General features: G+C 36.2%; 1 protein-coding gene across 2 annotated transcripts in view; it reads left to right on the top strand.

The window, feature by feature from the left end:
- The window catches only part of dom (domino helicase), an 896769-nt gene that overhangs the window by 841352 nt on the left and 33921 nt on the right, over window positions 1-21496 (top strand). The window lies entirely within an intron of this gene.

Below are 21496 nucleotides of genomic sequence, written 5' to 3'. Positions count from 1 at the left end.
TACTGTTGTCAAGAAACTCTCTTACTATCCTATAGGTATTCAGGATTGCAGCTTTCTGGAGTCCCATGTAAATGTTCTCTGGGAGGCCTATTGTCGCTAAGTTCTTATGAAGGCTCTTTGGCACCATGCTGGTGATTTACACGATGATTAGGATGATCATTATTTGTTTCATATGCCACATATCTGACTTCCTGTCTTAGGTCTGAGTACTTCCTGATCTTTTCCTCCAGAAAGCATACATGGAAAATATCAGGAAGTACACAGACCTAAGATTTTATTATTATTGTTGCTACTCATATTATTTCTCCCTGATTAGGGTTTCACCTCGTGACGGATATTGCTACCAAGTACACAGGGTGGTTGTTGTTATGTCTGGTGTTACTATTGGTCGAGGAACTCTCTGACTATCCTATAGGTGTTCAGGATTGCGACTTTCTTGGGGTACTTGTAGGTGTTCTCTGCAAGCCCTATTGCTGCTAGGCTGTTATGTAGGGTCTTTGGCACCATACCAATTGGTTGACACGATGATTGGAATGGTTGTTACTTGTTGCACATGCCACATCTCTATGAGCTCCTGTCTTAGGTTCATGTACTTCCTGATTTTTGACTCGTGGGTTTTCTGGAGATTGCCAGTGTTGGGCACCGCTATGTCAGTCAGATAGGTAGCCTTTTCCTTCTTGTCTACAAGGGTTGTGTCTGGTCTATTGTGCAGGATTGCCTTATCCGTTATTATGGCATGGTCCAAACACAGCTTGTGAGTCTCTAGTACTGCTTGAGGTTCATACCTGTAGTAATTTACACTTTCTTTGATGAACTGGTATTTCCTTGCTATCTTCTGATGTATTATCCTGGTTACCTCGTCGTGTCTACAAGTGTACTCAGTCTGAGTGATCTTGACCTTACATCTCACAATGATGTGTTTGATCATTTCTGTGGCCTGGTGGCATTGTTGACATATGTCATCTGACACTCCAGGCTCTTCGGCGATGTATTTTCTGTAGTTTCTGGTGTTGATTACCTGGTCTTGGATGGTGAGCATGAATTGTTCAGTCTCAGGGAAGAGCATCCCGCTCATGAGCCATGCATTGGAAGCTATTTTATCTATGTAATCTTGATGGAGATCATTGTAGTATCTGCCATAGAGTGTCTTCTTTGCCCATCTTTCTAGCTTCATTTGTGCCGTCTGGGTGAGGGGGCTCCTCGCTTAGGTTGTGTGCAGTATACTGCTTGTCTGTCTTCCTTATGCCTGGTAAAATGCTGTTCTGCTTTCTGGAAGTAATCCTTCAAGTTATCAATCACTGTTTTCTGTTGCTCGATGAGGTCTATTAGGCTCCTTCTTTCCGAGGTATTGTCAGTCTCTTGACGGCTGACTTTGGGTGGTGTTATTATTATTATTAGTTATATGGTGCAAGGAAGCCTGAGGCTTATGCTGCACCAGCCAAAAAAAAAAAATTCCCGAGTTAACCTAAGAGAGAGAGAGAGAGAGAGAGAGAGAGAAAGAAAGAAAGGAATCACCAAGAAAGAGAAGAATGATAATATCCAGCTCAGGACCCTGGGTGTGCCAAGCCCATACTCACCAGATGTGAGCCCCTGGTGTTGGCGGCTCTTGGTCATCATTGCCCTTGTCTTTCTCATGATATCCTCCAGCTCAGTGTTAGTCCAATCTATGACACCAAAGGAGTATGTTAGCACTGGGACTGCATAGGTCTTTATGGCTTTAACTGTGCTCCCTCTGATGTTGCTTTGCTTTCAGTAGGCTTCTGAGTCTCTGATGGTATTTTTCAATTAGGCAGGCCTTGATTTCCTTGTGCTCTAACTACCGAGCCTGCATCATCCCCAGTTATTTGTAGGTCTCTCCCTCTGTTATAGCTTCAATCTCTTTACCAATCTGCAGCTGGTAGCTTCAGCCGACTAATTTTCCCTGATACAATCTGTAGGTCTTGCATTTGTCTAGGCCAAATTCCATCCTGGTGTCATTGCTGAATTCTTCGGTGATTCGGAGTAGTTGCTGGAGTTGCAGAGCTTGATGTCATCCATATACATCAGGTCGTGATAGTGTACAGGTTCTTCCTTCCTTCTGTGAGAAGGAAGGAATCTATACTTCCTGCTGTTGAGCATGGTTGATAGCGGGTTAAGTGCAAGACAAAACCACAGTGGGCTCGGGGCATCTCTCTGAAAGATACCTCTCCTGATGGGGATTGGTCTGGTTGTAATGTTCTCGACCTTAATGGTGGTACTCCATTTCGCCATCGTTGCTCCTAGGAAGTTTATCACTATGGGATTGACTTTGTAGATGTTCAGCATCTCTATTAGCCAGCTATGAGGCAGCATTGAAGGTCTTGCAGTAATTGATGTAGGCTGTGTACAGGTTTTGGTGCTTCTTGTAGGCTTGGTCTATAACCGCAGCATCTATGGTTAATTGCTCCTTGCATCCTTTGCTCATCCGCTTGTGTCCTTTCTGCTATTTGGCCATTATGTTCTGGCTCTCCAAGTGGTCAGATATCTTCTTAGTTATGCAGCTGGTCAGGGTCTTGTACATCATTGGGAGACAGGTGATCGGCTTGTATTTTGCTGGGTTTCTTTGTATCTTCGTCTTTAGGCTTCAGATATGTGATTCCTTGAGTGAGAAACTTCGAGACTGTCTGGGTGCCTTATCATTCAGGTGAACTGCTCTGCCAGATGCTTGTGTGTGCAAGTGATCTTCTTGTACTAGTAGTTGTGGACATTATCTATTCTTGGGGTTTGCCACTTGTTGGAATTCCTGAGTGACAGCATTAGCATTAGTAGAGGCACATGATGCAAGAAAGCAAGCTTATACAGCATCAGCCAAAAAAAAAAAAAAAAACCATTCCCATTTCACTAATCCATTCATTTCAAATGTTTGTCTAGTTCTGCTTGAATTTATTTAAGCTATCAACTTCCACAACAACATGACAGAAGTTTGTTCCAGCAATCAACTACTCGCTGGCTAAAGGCAAATTTCTGCACATCAATTCTACAACTGTCTTTCCTCAGTTTGAATCTGTGCCCCCTCAGGTTTGTAATCTGAGCAAGAGGAAGAATCCCATCGGCATTGAGCCTGCTCAATCCATTCAAAGCCTTATACACCTCAATCAGATTGCCTCGCAGGTATCTAGTCTCCAGAAGCTGCAATTTGCAGAATTTAAGCCTTTCTTCATAAGAGCACCCCTTTGTTCCCTTCACCAGTCTTGTTGCCCTTCTCTGTACTTGTTCTAGCAACTCTACCTCCTTCCTAAAATGAGGCTTCCAGACCTGTATGCAGTACTCAAGGTGTGGCCTGACCATTGCCCTATACAAGGGGATAATCACCTCCTTATCTCTGCTCACAAAATTCCTGTATATCATTGACAAGACGCCATGGCCTACTCTGGCAGCCTGTCTGCACTGTCAGTAAACTTCATATCTGACTGCACAGTTACCTCCAGGTCTCTTTCATTCTGCACTATCCTGAGTGTAACACCACATAATTGGTACATTTCTCTGGGATTATTACTACCCATATGCAGTACTTTGCATTTGTCAATGTTAAACTTCACTTGCCACTTCTCAGCCCATCTACCCAACTTTTCCAGATCCTGTTGCAGCATACTGTCATTACTGTTATTAACAACCCTGCCAACCTTCGTATCATCTGCAAACTTCAACTTAATGTTGAAGTTTGCAGATGATATGATGTGATATAAACACCATTTTATTTCTTATTTAATTTTACTGAAAAAAAAATTGATGAAGGTATATCAAGCTTAATTCTTGATATACCTTCATCAATATCATTGATAAATATACAAAACAACAATCGGCTCAATACCGAACCCTGGGGAACACCACTAATAACATTAGTCCACGAAGAGCAGTATCCCTGATTACCACTCTGTCTTCTTCCACTCAACCATCCTTTTATCCATTGTAGCAACTTGCCCTTAATGCCATACTACTCCAATTTGTAAAGTAGTCTTCTGTGTGCAACAGTATCAAAAGCTTTCCTGAAATCCAAGTATATGATATCAAAATTATTTTTTGCATCCAGTTCCTTTGTGACCACATCATAGTATACAAATTGGCCAGACAAGACTTCCTCTTCACAAACCCATGCTGTGTGGGAATTATTACTGCTTTCTTGTCTTGATGATCTTGCAATGCTTCTTTAATGAGTGACTCCATTATTTTCCCTGGAACAGAAATCAAACTAACAGGTCTGTAATTACTCGTGTCACCCTTTGATCCCCCCCCCTCTCTCTCTCTCTCTCTCTCTCTCTCTCTCTCTCTCTCTCTCTCTCTCTCTCTCTCTCTCTCTCTCTCTCTCAATACAAGCCTTAGAAAAGCAGCGTACCTAGATTATGAATTCTATGAATTTCTTTGTAGTTCACATTGCTTTATATTTTCTGAAAAAAGGGAATTAGTCCAGTATTGGAATGCAAATTAAAAGTTAATCAATTAGATGGTAAACAGAATTAGTTTTCATAACTCAAAATTGCATATACTGTTATTTTATAATTTTAGGGTCAGCAAAAAAAATCTCTTTAATGTTGTAATTATTGTTCTGCGATATAAACACCATTTTATTTCTTATTTAATTTTACTGAAAATAATTTTTTGAGATTATATTAAGATGTAGCAATATATGGAATAGAGAATTTTAAGAACTTTAATTAGTTTAACATAAAGCATCTCAAAGAAGTTCTTATCACACAACTACACTTCACTAAATGTCCACATTATATGTGCATCTCTTAAGAAATGGAAGTTAGTGCCTTGAACAAGCACTAACTTCCTGGTCTTTTAACTCTGTGGCACTGTTAACATTTTTTGTATAAATCTTGTCTTTTATGTAGCCCCCACACAAAGAAATCCATAGATGTGCTTATATTTATACTGTGCTTATCCTAAGTATAAGGAGGCCATGGAATCGGACCATCACATCTGATCCATTGGTTAGGAAATATTTTATTGAGACAATTGTGCATACAGACACCAGTATGGTGGTGCCTCATCTTGCTGATAGATCACATTTGGCTGCAATATCTTCCAGCTGAGGTGCAGCATACAATTCAAACGTATCTTGGTAACTTCAGAGTTCACAGTGTTTTCATGGGGGAGGAAAGCTCAGTCAGCTAGTTAAAGGATAGTGTGCACCATACATTTACTTGGGATTATTATGCTCATGTTCATGAACTGAGTGTGGATTTTCAGATTCCCATATACAATAATTGTCTCTGTTAGCTTTACCAGACAGGTGGAATATCACTTCACATTAAAAACAACATTTTCCAGAAAGTCTCATGTTCATCTATACAATTGAGAATGTGAACAGGACTGTTACCATTTTAATGCTGTACAGGTGACCCCCGCTTAACGCTGATAATTCGTTCCGGAAAAACAGAGCGCTAAGTGAATCCATATGTTACCATACGGTAACATATGTATTTGTGAGTAGCGGTCGGTGCCATAGGATATTTCCTAATCAATAATAAATGGTAGTGAAAAGATGCACAAATGTCGGTCAAAATATTTAATATTCAAATATTTGTACATATAAAATATTCTGCATTACATATGTATATAATTATGTGGTAACTATTTACGTATCAAAATTAAACTTAAAATTCCAATTAAAATCATGAATTTAATTGATCTAAATTGATTTTAATTGATTTAATTTAATTGATGAATTTAATCATGAAAAATGTGTCGATTTTGGATTGAACTTTGGCCATCTTCCAAATGAACTAAAAGGGGTATTAATTTTAAATCTCCCGCAGCGTTACCACCCAACAATAAAGTCAACCGATCCTTCGCCGCTTTGAAACCTGGCATGTTTTTTTCTTCTTTCAATATGAAACTTCTTTTAGGCATTCGTTTCCACAAAAGTCCTGCTTCATCTATGTTAAAAACTTGTTGAGAAGTATAACACATAATATCCTTCTTCAATAATTTTAACAAGTTCTTTTTTGAAAATTTCGGCTCCTTGATCTGCACTTGTGGCTTCTCCCTGGATTTTAAATCTATTCAACCAGCCCTTACCAGTTTTAAATGGTTCCACATTTTTTTTTTTTTTTTTTAGGTGAGTTTTCTTCAGATAATCATATTGGCTAATCTCTCTCTTTTATAATATTTAACTTAACTGAAGTCTGCATTGGATATTATCTTCAATAAAATTAGTTAAAGTCTTTCCATTTCAATCCTGATAGTCGGCCTAGCCCTAGTTGCTTGCAGTGGAACAGCTATCTTTCCCGCTGTTAAAATTAATTCTTTATTTTTTTATAATTGTTCTTACAGTTAAACTTGCAAGTCCTAAATTATGGCATACATCCGCTTGTCGTTGACCGGAATCGATTCGCTTCAAAACATCTAATTTAATTTTCAAATTCAATCTTTTTCTTACATTTATAGTCTTCGTACTGCGCAGACGTTATTGCTTTTTCATTCCTATCGGCCATTATTAACTCTTTGAAAATGTATCTGCGTTGGTTGCATTAATTACGATACAATGTTCGAGTAAACTGTCCGTTACGCACGATTGACTAGACTTCGGATAAATGCATATAACGCAAATATTACAAGCAATATACTTGATAATTTTTTAAAATGTTGATCTCGGAACTACGTAACAAGTCACTGTACTGCAATTAAATTAGCGCGAGAGAAAATATCACTGAGCGTGGGAAACGTTTTAATGCCATTTTCAAGCTATCGACTCCATCAAATGAAACGATTTCGTTAAATATGCCAAAAATGCAATCTGTAAAAGAGCGTTATAGTGATCTGTGACAGCGTTATAGTCAGATACGGGTTATAATATAAGAACAGCGTTATAGCGAATCAGCGTTAAGCGAACCGCGTTATAACGGGGGCCTGCTGTACTGTCTCAATGCTTGCTGGGATCAGGGCTACCAGCCACATGAAAAAAAAGTCATTGAGTTGCTTTGATAACTGCAGCAAACCATTTCAAGACACTTATTACAAGAAATTTTAATTGAGCTTCACAATCAGGTAAATAATTTATAGACACTCTGTGAATGTTACTTATGCAGAGAATATACCGTGCTTATTAATTGAATTCCAGAGGGTATACGACATATACCCGTGTATAAAGTCAAAGTTACAGATGATGGAAAAATAAAAATAAAAAATGAATAAGCAAGGTATGACAAATGCACCAAAACGTGCAAAGCAGCAGTAAAGAATGCAAAAGTATATAAGCATGTAAGAATAGATAAGTCTGATAAAGTTTGCATAGATGGAGGTGAAAATTACACAAAGTGCCAAGGACTAGAAGGGTAAGGATAGTAGAAAAAAGAAGTAATGTACATTTGAAAAAGGTGAAAGAATATTAATATCCTAAAAGTTATGATGAATTAAGAAAATTATGGGCTGAATTGCAAAGCCAATTATTTGGAGGTGAAGGAACTGTAAAATAAAAATATTAATACCAAATGATTAAACAAAATAAAGTAAAAAAAAAATAAAAGGAGGTAGAGCTGTCATCAGATATGGGTGGGCAAATTTAGTTATAAGTTGAATACAGGGATGGCAAAAATGCAAAGTCTGATGTCAGCAGAAGTAAATATTGATACATGGTCAGGTATTTCAACAAGGGACTACACCTGACCATTTATCAGGAACTGAATTACTTGTCCATAACAGTAGAAGAAATGTGAAATAAAGCCAAAAAGAAAAAAATTAGCACATTCTTTTACAGTATGAACAAGGTAGTCCCAACGCAGTGTCGATAGTATGAAAATTATTAAGGTAAAAATGAGAATAAGGCTAAAAAATATAATTTAGTATTTTCAGAGTGGGGAAAAAGGTTTTGAAATATATGTAGATTTTTGAGTAAATGTGAAAAAATATTTTAGTGTTGGAATTTTGTGGAAATTAGAAGAATTAAAATAAATATGAACAAGCACATGTATACCATGTGCTTGTTCATATTAAATTAGATGTATTAAATTGAGGATGGGGGGGGGATAAAGGTGTAGTTAAATAAAGACAAAAATAGCAATAAAATGAGGATAGTTGGAACGTTATCACCCTCGTATTGCACTACATGCTCTATGAACTGGAAGAAAGGTAGAAATAGGAAGTAGAAAGGTAAAAAGTGTAGAAAAAGTTATTAAAACATACTGAGCTAGCTGGGGTTGTAAAGCCCAACCTTTTAGTAAGGGCCCTGGCTTTGTAAGAGTTAGTATAAAAAGGAGATGAATACCAAATGCTTGTTGTTGTAATTTGGTTTTTAGGAGCATTAGCAACTAAGGCCATATTGCCCCGGAGATATGTGGTGGTCATTCCCTGACCTTTCCACATCCTCCATATTTGGTGGTCACGGGCTCGAACCCTGGTCTAATCAAGAAGTGTGTGCGCTACGCACTGCTGCTCCTGCCCACCTGGCTATGGAGGTACCACCAAATGTTTGTACTGCAGGAAAAAAGGCAGGTGAAAAAATATGCAAGTCAAAACAGTTCTAGAAACAAACGGAAACCATAATAAGAAAGGGAACGATACCTGGAGTTTCAAGTAATACGTAGCGGAAGGAAGAAAGAAGGCTGAAAAATAAAGCACACATATTTAGTAGAGTAGATGAATGTATCTAAAGCATAACTACATTGGTGACTTAGCTACAAGATAAAGTAATTTATAGCAGCATAACGGACTTGATAGAGAGCTGTGAAGAAGTGGTGAGATCTAAAGTCGTATTTTGAACAAATAAGAGCATAGAGATACATAAAAGTAGTGTTAGAAAAGAGTGTATATCTATAATGTAGAAATGTGGTTAGAATAAAAGAACTCTACTGATATAAAGTCAAAAGATATACAAAAATAAAACAGTTCAAAGATAAATAAAAAGTATTGAATATAGCCATAATAAAATGAATAGAAAGTAGACCAAATGATATGGCTACTATATACTTAGCAAAAAAGGATGTTGTATAATTTTCGTATATAAATTGAAATTATACCAATTTTGGGGTATGGCTTACACATAAAAAAAAAAAATTTAATATCCAGGAAATGAGTAATTACATATGTAAGCATAAATAGCAGGAAATATGCAAAGAACAGCATAAAATCCTGAGATGGAGAGGCCAGATTAACACTTGAGAATTATAATCTGTAGTTCAAAATGGAGTTAAACAAAACTGAAGTAATATCAGTAATAATTTCTGTAAAAATAAATAAATCTATTGTTGATAGAGTAGCATAAATCCTAGATTTCCCCATCAAACCTATGGAGGTTTTTGATGAGGAAATTCTGTTTAAATCCAATGAAAGAATAGGAAATAAACCGAGGATGCATGTAACTAGATGATTGTAGACCCAATGATGGGGTAATTAGGCATCAAATCCTAAGGAGGTTGTAGAAAATTAAAAAAAAATTGTAATAAAATAAAGTCACAAAGATCCATGGAGTTGAAGAATCCAAAAATGAACAAGTACTAAATAAAATTTCAGTAGTAAGGAATATGCATAATAGTGAATGAAATTAGTATACATCTAGAGCAAATAAATCCAAAGATGGATATTCGAAGGTAGAGTTGCAAGGTATCAAATCTTTTTGGATACCTTAAAGTAGCTTTAATACTTGAAAGATCTAGATCTAAATAATGCAATTTACCTTCATATATTATCCGTGCCTGAAAACAAAAATGAAATAACAATAAAGTCTCAACAAGGGAAGTGAATTATCAGTAATTTTATAAAGGATTGTTAAAGCATATATCAAATGAATACATGAAAGAAGCAGATACTTAAAAGTATAATCTTAGTGTGTAAAGAAACAAATGTAATCAAGTAATCATTCCAATGAAAATAATTCCATAGGAAATCATCTATAGTTATTACTCACCAAGGCGCCTCCGTAGCCAGGTGGGAAGGAGCAGCAGTGCGTAGCACACGCTTCTTGATTAGACTGGGGTTCGAGCCTGTTACCACCAAATACGGAGGATGCGGAAGGGTCAGGGAATGACCACCGCATATCCCGGAGCAATATGGCCTTAGTTGCTAATGCTCCTAAAAACCAAATAACAAACAAACATTACTCACCAAGTAGTGGAAATCCCATGAAATAATATTACAACTGTACAGCCGACCGGGCTAGCCGAGTGGGTAAAGTACCTGCCCTGCAACCCAAAGGTCACGGGTTCGATTCCCGCCTCAGGCTTGGATCAGAGTACTGCAAAAACCTTGGGAGGTGCAATATGGCCACAGAAGCTGATGCGCCAACAACTACCAAATCAAAAAAAAAAAAAAAAAAAAAAAAAACAACTGTACATATACGAATAGAACTGATTGTTCATAGTAAATTATAACTGAATTTATTCTTGATCAAATGGGAAACTATTGAAACAGTATTTTATAAAATAGATAGGGATGTTATTATTAATTAGATTATTGTAAAGAAGTTTAAAAGCTGTGGTGAACAGTAAATGGTTACTGCATATGTTAGCCAGTCTAATAGTTTGAGTACAAATTATATTTTTGTGTATTTTGTTGGAAATATTAGTGCCAATTAGTAAGGTAGATGACATCAAAGTTGAATTTATTTCTTTTATCATATATGTCAATGTTGTATGGAAGGGAAGCATTGCTAAGAGTAATATAGAGGTAAGGATAATACAAGATGGCCAAAAATTAACTTTACAACTTTCATTTCAAATAATTCCTATAATAAAGACAAAACAATGAATATATTAACATAAATGCTTTATTTGGGCCTTGCAATTATTTGTGGAATATAATGTCGGCCAAATGGCCGCATCTTGCTGCCACACAAATACGAGCTCTTTCAAAAGCATTTCTCATAACATTTACACAAATTTCAGGTGATATTTCAACTATTGCTGCTCGAATATTGTTCTTTAGTTGTACAATCAATGTTGGCTTATTGGCATAGACATGTCCTTTAAGATAACCCCACAGAAAAAAGTCTACAGCAGTTATATATGGCGGTCTTGGCGGCCATTACCATTTTAACCTCCATTCGCCGAATCTGCTACCGAGGCCGTAGCCTATCCGCGGTAATGTCAGAGAATGGGATTTTTCCTAACTTTTAGAATTCAATTTTGTTAATAAATAAGTAAATAATAACCGAACAATAAACAATTTCTATCTGGCCACTTAGCCTCATGCAAGGAGAATCAACTTTGATTTTCTATCCATTGATCCTAATTGGATGAGTTGACATCCCTGCCACTTGGAGGCGTGCCACTACTACCCAGCTATCTAAATCTTCTTTTAAAGACTTCCGAAACGTACTTATTAAAATAAGTAAATAACCTTTTATCAGTGAACATAACATGGAGTCTCTCTTTCTCCAGATAGCCAATTGATAGTTCCAATTCCATTCTCAAGTCAACATAATAATTGCAGTCAAGCATAACATGCTCAGATGTTTCAAGCTCTCCACATTTACACAACCCATTTTCTTTAAGTCCGAGCTGAAAGAGTCTCAATGCCAATCCATGTCCAGTTAACAAAAACGTAGAACAAAGACCAAACTGTTGCCACTACTTTCTTTTAACATCAATTATATTAATTCTCGGCAAAAACATAAAGGTCTGTCGTCCTTTTTCAGATGTTTCCCATTCCATTTGCCATCTAATTTTAACTTCTTCTAAAACTCTGTTCTTTTCATTTTTAACATCTGCTCTTGTATAAATTTTTCCTGGTTCTGGACAAGTTCTTATTCTTACCATTGTCTTCCTGATGTTTCGCTTAGTAAGATATCCAACTCCAGCTATTAATACTACATACTGGACTGGCAACCTACCTGATATTACCTGCAAGGCTTCTGTGGACACCATCCGACATGCCCGAGTAATCCCTAGTAATGCAAATCTTTGTGCTTGTACTAGGTGTTTTTGAATAACCTTATTCCCAATCCTATGAACCCAAGCCCCGGCAGCATAACACATTATAGGTGAAAATAAACAATCATATAACAGATTGAGGCCTCTACCTTTTATACCCCAATCTCTTCTAATCACCCTCCGGAGCTTGGCATATAAGGTTTTAATTTTAACTTTTAAATACTTAACGTGTTCTGTAAAGAACAAACGTTCTTCAATCATTAAGCCTAAATATTTTGTTACTTGTGCATATCGAACGGCACTCCCCATCAGCCGTACAGTAGGAGCTCTATTCATGCTTAGTCTTCCTTTGAGACCTGCAATTTATGTTTCCTTGTCCGTATTTCTAATGTTCTCAAAGCTTCTTCTGCTTTGCTTTCTATGGAAGATCTGGAATTTCCCTGAACCATCATTACCAGATCGTCAGCATAAGCTATCTTTGTGACACCAGGCATTTCTTCATTTAAATATTCATCAAAGACCATGTTCCACGCAAAGGGGCCAATCACCGAGCCTTGTGGACATCCTTTAATAACTTTCCTAGTTATCTCTGTATATCTTGTTTTAACTACTACTTCCCTATTGGAAAAGTAGCTTCTAAATACATTATATAATTTTGTTGTACATACTTCTTTAATTCTAGACATGATGCCTCCCCAGCATAAGTGGTCAAAAGCACCCTTAAAATCAATAAATACACCCAAGCAATACCGTTCCTCACTGTCCTCCACCACTTGAAGCAATCTATATACCGCATCTTCAGTTGATGAGTCTTTCTTAAAACCATATTGGTTTTGTGATGACATATTTCTTGAATCATACCTCATCATAAGATGGTTCATACATAGTCTTTCATATATCTTGCCCAAAACAGAGAGGAGGGCAATTGGACGATATGTACTAGTTTCATTAAGCATACGATCTGTTCCTTTTATAAGTAATTTTATCTGTGCTCTCTTCCACTCATCCGGAAAGGCACCCTCTTCTAAACATCGATTATACAGATTTAAATATAATTCTGGAGCCATTTGAAAAGATCTTTTCATAACCAAAACTTCTATTTTATCTAGGCCCGGCGATTTACCATCCTTCGCCTGGCCCATGGCCGTTGTCAACTCTTCTAACGTAAACTGTTCTTCTGGTGTCACAACAATATTTTGACCATCTATTTCTAATTCATTGACTTCTTCATTTTCATCTGGAAAGAGATCGTCCAATATCCTGTTCACTGATTCTTCCCAAGTTAAAGTTTGACTATTTTCATTGCCAATAGTGCTCATTATTTCCGATAGGCTTCTTTTATTAGTTAATAATTTAAAAATAGGTCTTGGCGGCCAGTTGATGTCACTGCTTCCGAAGATTAATCAGTGTGGAAATATTCTCTTCAAAATTTTGATTGTGGCTCATGCTGTGTGACATGTAGCCCCATCTGGCTGAAACCACGTTTTCTAAACTCAGTTCATCCGGTTGCTGTGACAGAAAGTTCTCAATCATGGTACAGTTGTGGTCTCTGTTCACAGTTACAGCATTACCTGCAGCACCTTAAAAGAAATAAGGTCCAAATCCTGACCAAATTCCACACCACACTGCCATTCTGCGAGGATGTAATGGTCACTGATGAATCACTTGTTGATTTTCAGTACCCCAATAGCGGCTATTTTGTTTGTTAACATAACCGCTGAGATCAAAATGGGCTTCGTCGCTTATTATGATTTTCTCATAAAAATTCGGGTCTTCATTAGAGATGAGGAAGACTGAATTACTGTAGTTGTGACGCCATTCATGGTCTTGAGGCTGAAGTTCTTGAATCAACTGTATTTTATATGGATACATATGCAAATAATTTTTGAGAATATTCTGCAGAGACGAAATTCCAATTTGTTGGGAAAGTCGCCTTGAGGTTGTTGTCGGTTCTTCAGCTATACTTTTACGCATGATTTCAATATTCTCCACTGAGCATGCACTTCTAATGCCGCCTGACCTCGGTCTATCTGCCACAGCATTGCTTTCCTCAAAATTAGCTGCTAAACGAATAATTGTGTGTCTGGAAGGCATATTGTTTCTGCCAAGAATTGGACGCAATTTTCTGAGGGTCACCGTTACTGATGACTGATTTTCGTAGTACGTTTTAATAATAAGAACACGTTGAATCTTTAAGCACTCCATAACAAATTTCTCGTGTCTAAACTGCTCGACGATCAAATATGCACTGTCGCATTCGAACCAAACCAAAATGGTGGCCATTATAAATTGTAAAGTTATTTTTTGGCCACCCTGTATAAAGGAATAAAGAATTTTCTTTATTCGGTTTAAGTTCATTGGGGCTAAACTGCTTTGGCTAATGGTTCAAAGTTTGCATTTAAAATCAGGATGTCATCTACATATCTGAATGCTAAAAAGTTATGATTAGAGTTGTTTGTGGTGTATAATTCTTCATAATAATGTAAACATAGGTTGGATACTAAACTGGAAATTTGGGAACCCATGAGCACACCAATGTTTTATTTATAAGTAAGTTTGCCGTCGAAGATATAGTTATTAAGTAAACAGAGATTGACATAATTGTTCCATGTATTATCACTTATATTCAATTTATCTTTGTATCTGTGATAAAGTTGTTTTAGCACAAATAGCTGTGTATATATATTGCTCCAGGGATATGCGGTGGCCATTCCCTGACCTTTCCGCATCCTCCGTATTTGGTGGTCATGGGATCGAACCCCGGTCTAAATCAAGAAGCATGTGCTACGCACTGCTGCTCCTGCCCATCTGGCTATGGAGGCGCCAATATATAGTAGTATGCATGAATAGGAAATGTGAAGAAAAAGAAAAAAACAGGAATTGCACCTGAATGCACAAAACTGCAAAAACAGGATACAACAGTATATAAATGAAATTAGAAAGAATTAATAGAAAATACAAAAAGATGGAGAAGTATTTAACACATGGTGCTGAACCTAATAGAAGAAAAGTAAGAAAAAGAAAAGAAGGAGAATTATAAAGAAAAAGAATATTAAGAACCTACAAAAAAAAAAAATTATAAAATTATATAAAATTAAAGGCTGAATCAATGAGCCAATAAAATGCAGATAAGCTGAAAGGGAAAGAAGAAATATATGATTAATTAATACAAAAAATAGTGAGCATCAAACTGAGGATGGGAGGACGGTAAATAAGGGGGAAAAAAAAGTTGATGCAAACTAAACAAAGTTGGTACATAAATCAGGCATTTCATCAGGGGACTACACCTGATCATGTACCACTGCATTTCTATACAAACTTATGTTAATGGAGGAAAGATTAAAAATAATAGAGGAGAAAAAGATAGAACCTCCAAACATATAAGTAAGGTAGCTCAAATGCAGTGTATGTAATTAAATCAAACAAATTATTAAAGTATAAATGAATTAAAAAAGAATAATAAATGCCTTGATTTCGTGTACATAACTTGAGAATATGTAAAGGCGGAGGGAAATGAAAAAGTAATGAAAATAAAAAAGCGAAAATTCTGAATCGCCCAAAGGACAAAAAAATAAATAAATAAATAAAAATAGAGCTCAATGTATAAAAATGTTTTGAAAAAGAGAGATGAAAAAGTGAATTTTGAGATCATAAATGTATTAAGTGTGACAGGTAGTGGTATAGAAATGGGAAATAAAACGGGACAAGGAAAGGAAAAAGGTAATAAAGATAAAGGAAGTGAAAATAGTAAGAATAAGAAAAGTAAGAATACCCGAATTGCCCTCGTATTATACTAATAGTTCAGCGAACGGAAGAAAGAAGAATAGAAAGTAGAAAGATAAAAAGAAAAGAGTTTAAAGGATGCTAGGCAAGCTAGGTACTTAAATACCCAACCTCTTAGAGAGGGCCTTGGCTGAGAGAGTGTTAGTTAAAGTAGAAACTAATACCACTAGCCTGTGCTATATTTTAAAATGCCAAAAAATACAGAATGCTGAGCCGACCGGGCTAGCCGGGTGGGTAAAGTGCCTGCCTGGCAACCCAAAGGTCGCGGGTTCAATTCCCGCCTCGGGCTTGGATCAAAGTACTGCAAAAACCTTGGGAGGTGCATTATGGCCACAGAAGCCTATGCGCCAACAACTACCAAAAAAAAAAAAAAAAAAAACAGAATGCTGAAAAATAAAAATATATAAAGTAACAATGATGAATAATAGAGAACAATTAAATACCTGTTATTCATTGAGTTATTATTATTATTAATAGCCATATGGTGCAAGGAAGCCCGAGGCTTATGCTGCACCAGTAAAAAAATAAAAAATTCCCGAGTTACCCTGAGAGAGAGAGAGTCAAAAGTAGGAGGGACTCACCAAGAAAGGGAAGAATGATGATATCCAGCTCAGGATCCTGGGTGTGCCAAGCCCATACTCACCAGATGTGAGCCCCCGGGGTTAATTTATGTTACATCAAGATAGGCAAAATGTATTACTAAGAAGGGCATAAATATTTCATCAAGATGGGTAGGTATAAATGGAATATAAACAGAAGAAGAGCTATGACAACTGTGTAGTTGCTCAGTAGAAAGCTGAGTAAAAAAGCACTAGTGCCCTCTATAGCTATTAAAATAGAACTGAGTGAGTTGAGCTATCAAAAAGAAATAAAAATGAATGTGAAACTAATATTGTGTATATTAAGGCTGACTGGAGAAAAAAAAAATTCTGAAGAAATGTGAAAGAGCAACATGCCATAGACAATAACAAGAAAATAAAATACCATTATTATTGTAAATGATTATTAATAGTAATAAAGAAAATAAACTTAGAGAGTGAAAAAGCATAAATATCATTCAGAGAGAAGTCATATAATGCATTCACTTTCAAAGTAGTGGAACTACCACTATTTAAATATATATCTGTACAACTATACAAGTATCAGGTTAGCACTAACCAAAATGAGACATAATAAATCCAAATTTTTGTTTGATGAATGACAACATTTTTTTATATTATAATTGATATCGCTTTTTAAGGCATTAGTGAAAAGTGTTTGATTACTGCTTAAATTTACAAGCTGAATAATCTGTGTACAGACGATGCTTTTATGAATTTTAATAGAAATATTAGAATTCCAATTAGTTAGATAAATAATGTTAAAATTAAATTTACTTCTTTTGTCAAATAATTCCAAAATATGAAGAAGAGGGGGACTACTTAAAGTAATACTTAAATAAAGGAAGTTAGTGTATTGATTACCATTGTTTTCTTTATTCAAGGTAAGTTCAATTGGGTATATAGTTTTAGTAATATTTTCAAAACGGACATCCAAAACAAGAATGTCGTCAACATAGCGAAAAGCATATAAATTATGGTTTGGGTTGTTATGAGTATATAAATCTTCATAATAATACAGAAATAAATTAGAGACTATGCTTGAAATTTGTGAGCCCCTAGGCACTCCTACAGTTTGTCTATAAGTAAATTTGCCATCATAAATGAAATTGTTGAGAATACATAGGTTAATATAGCTATTCCAAACAACCTCATCTACATGTAGAATGTTCTTATATTTAGGGTATAATTGATTAAGTACAAAAATAATCAGATGATCTGGCAGAGAGGTAAATAGGTTTCAAAAGTCATATGTTTCGATGCTGAAAAGATTAGTATTAGAATTAATGGTTTTGATGACGTTATGATTATTATTGATGATCCAGGTAGATGGAAGATTAATAAAGATAGTATTTAGAAATTTAAAAAATTGCTTACCTGGCAAATAACAGCCACTTTTTTTAGCAATTGTGATGAATCTGAAGTTGACAGGTGCTTGTGCAACTTGGCTATCATATATATTCCTCCATTAACATAAGTTTGTATAGAAACGCAGTGGTTTGGTATATGATCAGGTGTAGTCCCCTGATGAAATGCCTGATCTTATGTACCAACTTTGTTTAGTTTGCATCAACCTTTTTTTTTTTCCTTATTTACCATCCTCCCACCCTCAGTTTGATGCTCACTATTTTTTGTATTAATTAATCATATATTTCTTCTTTCCCTTTCAGCTTATCTGCGTTTGATTGGCTCATTGATTCAGCCTTTAATTTTATATAATTTATAATTTTTTTTTTTTTTTTGTCTTTTCTTAATATTCTTTTTCTTTATATTTCTCATTCTTTTCTTCTATCTTTTTTTATTTTCTATTAATTCTCTCTAATTTCATCCACATATATATATATACATAGAGAGCTCTGTTTAGCAACAAGTTGATAATGAGATGATAATGATATTTTCAGTAATCTTATTTTGAATTATCAGTTACATATTATTTTAGTTATACATAATTTTACATAGTTATGTAAAACAAAAAACCAGTTGCTTTCCCTACCCCTTCTTTAATTTTTTTTTAATATTAAATAATCTGATATTTTGAACTTTCACCTTTTGCATGGATACAATGAGGCACACAGAAAATCCCTTCTGTTCTTCCCAAATGAGGTTGCTGATGCTAATCAAACTATTATCATTAATCCTATCATGCTATGCTATGATAGGATTAATGATAATAGTTAAATTCAGTGATTTTTATCTTACATTGGTTGCTCCTAATGATTGACTCTTACTGTCCATCAAACTATATGTCATATAAATCTTTAAATCAAGCTTTTCTTTTTTTTAACTCAAAGTTTAGAATGCCATTACTTCAGCACCTTCATTCTGTGTGGGTTTCTTGAACTTATCATTTAAACTTTCCCTAACTTAACCTATCATAATGAGACTGTTTATGATTGGGTTACAAAAATTTACAATATTTTATTCCTAATTTTCAGTTAAAAGAAAATATTACACTCACTCTGAAGCATAATCTTCCATAAAACAGTCAGCAACTGCTGATCACAATTTGCTATGCAGTCCAACAATAAGCCAAAATAAATTTTCAATGCTAGCACAACAAAACTGCTTATTCATATAAAATCTGAAAAAATTTGTATGAAATTTAAAAAAGTGATTAAAATGTAAAATTTAGTTTTACATTTTACTCACTGTGTCCATTTGCACTTGCAGCTGCTAAACCCCATGTACTTTTTCTGACAGAATCTCAGTTATTGATTGATTCAACTACTGTTCATCTCAGTTGCCCATATTATTCGCTGTATGATTCCTTTCACCTCAAAGGTAGTACTTGTGCATACGTCCATTCCGATATTCCCTGTCAGAGACTTAGTAATTTGGAATCTCCTCTTTTCGATCTTCTCTGGCTTAAAATCTCTCTACCTCATTGTGTCAAATTCATTCTCCCAACTCCACTAATCACTTGGAGCTCTGACTTTCTCTCTTTGCAACTCGATTTTCTCCAGTCCAACTTTCCTAATAGTGAGGTAATTTTCCTTGGTGATTTTAATGTTCAGAACTCCAGCCGGCTTCCGTTTTCTAGTCACACTGACCCAGCTGGTCGAGATACTGAGACTTTTGCAATTACTAATGTCCTCGCACAGATAGTTCATTTAACTACAAGAATACCGGACAATCCTAACCATACAGCCAACATGTTTGATCGTTTTCACACATACAACCCTTCTAAGTACACAGTCGAAGTGAGTGTTCCTTTAGGCACCTCAGATCACAACTTAGTGATTGTCTCTTCTCCATGGACCCTTTATCTCATGGCTATTTCCAGCCTCGTATTGTTTGGCATTACAAGAATACAAAATGGGATGACCTGCGTGATTTCTTTTCTTCTTTTCCTTGGTCGGATTATTGTTTCAAAACTTCTGATGTCAATGTTTGCTCAGATCGTGTCAGTTAAATTATTCTTGTATGAATAGAATCCTTTATTCCACACTCCACTTTAAAATCCCGTCCTTTATCTAAACCTTGGTTTTCCAATGTGCTAAGGCTGTTCAAGAGAAGAACATTGCATATCATAATTGGCTTGTTTACAATTCTTCAGTTTCATTTTCTGCCTACACCAAAGCTCGCAAAAATTGTAAAGCAGTCATTAATCAGTCCAAACTAGATTTTGAACAGGCTAAGAGTAGAAAACTTGCTTCTTACCCTAACGGTAGCCGAGCATTCTGGTCTCTTGCCAAAGATATTGGCCGCAACTTTTGCCCCTCTGTCAAAACCAGATGGTTCTGTTGTCACTTCAGCCAAGGATAAAGCTGACCTGCTAGCATCCAACTCATATATTAATGATCTTGGTAAAACACCTTCCACCATTCCCAACATGCTCCATTCAATGTCTCCTGTGGTCTTCCGTCAAAAGGATGTCAGAAGGATTTTGACGAATCTTGATGCTAAGAAAACTCCTGGTCCTGATGGTATTTCTCCACTTGTTCTCAAAACCTGTGCTCCTGAACTTACAATTGCTCTTTGCCCGCCTTTTTTCACTTTCTTATTCCAAAGGTGTTTTTCCTTCTGCTTGGAAATTTGCTCACATCCAGCCAGTTCCTAAAAAGGGTGACAAATCCCTCCCGTCCAATTGTTGTCATTTTACAGTTACTTCTACTCTTTCTAAAGTAATGGAGAAATCAATTCACCGCCAACTCTTAAACTACCTAGAAACCTTCTGTCTGGTCAACGATTGCCAGTATGGATTCCAGAATATCACCAGTGTCGATCCACTGGTGATATTCTGGCTTATGTTACCCATTTATGGACAAATTCAACAGAAAAGTTCGGTGAAACACAAGCAGTTGCTCTTGACATCTCAAAGGCTTTCAGTCGTGTTTATAATAAAGGTCTTCTAAACAAGCTTCCATCTTATGCTTTGTGAACTGTTTTTTTAATTGGTTATCGAGTTTTCTGTCTGATCGCTCACTGAGGGCGATGGTACATTGCTCCTTGTCTTCTAACTTCTCCACTAATGGTAGTGTCCCCCAAGGTTCAGTTCTTTCCCCCACTCTTTTCCTCTTGTATATTAATGACCTCCTTCCATTGACTGGAAATTCCATCTGTAGTTTTGCCAATGATAGCACATTGCATTCCTCTTTCCATTTTGAGAAACCTTGCCCTGCTCAATCAGCTTCAACTTCTCGAATATCCGCTACCAATTTCTTAAATGCCAATCTTCATGTAATTCTCCAGTGGGGCAAAGACAACTTAGTTGATTTCAATCCTTCTAAAACTCAGTCTTGTATTATATCTCACAAAAAGGATTCTTCTGCTCCTATGGTGACACTCCGATTTCTAGGTAAGTTGATATATCTCTTTTAGGGATTACCCTGACTTTTAATCTCTCTTGGCACCAGCACATTACAAATATTGCTTCCTCTGCCTCTAAAAGACTTGGTTTACTCTTTCACTCTCTGCGTTAATTTTCTTCCAAACAGCTGTTCACTCTGTACAAATCGCAAATCCGCCCTACCATGGAATATTGTTCCCACATCTGGGGCGGGGCCCCCAAAGCCTCTCTCAGGTATCTAGATTCCATTCAGAAGAGGGTAGTCGGGTTAATTAATGACTCGTCTCTAACAGAGTCTCTCCACTTGCTGTCTCATAGACTTACTGTCAACATCCATTTACTGTCCAATTTCAAACTCACAGAACCAACTTTTCATCTTCCTCGTTTATTCATTCAACTGCCGGATTCTAGAACAACCTTCCTTCATATGTATTGCCTGAAAATTACAGTCTACAGAAGTTCAAGTCTAATGTCAACAAATATCTTCTTTCATATTC

Source organism: Mastigoproctus giganteus, chromosome 13 (genome assembly GCF_048544385.1).
Source record: "Mastigoproctus giganteus isolate SK-2022 chromosome 13, ASM4854438v1, whole genome shotgun sequence".
NCBI lineage: Eukaryota > Metazoa > Arthropoda > Arachnida > Uropygi > Thelyphonidae > Mastigoproctus > Mastigoproctus giganteus.
This window is presented reverse-complemented; position numbering and strand designations above follow the sequence as displayed.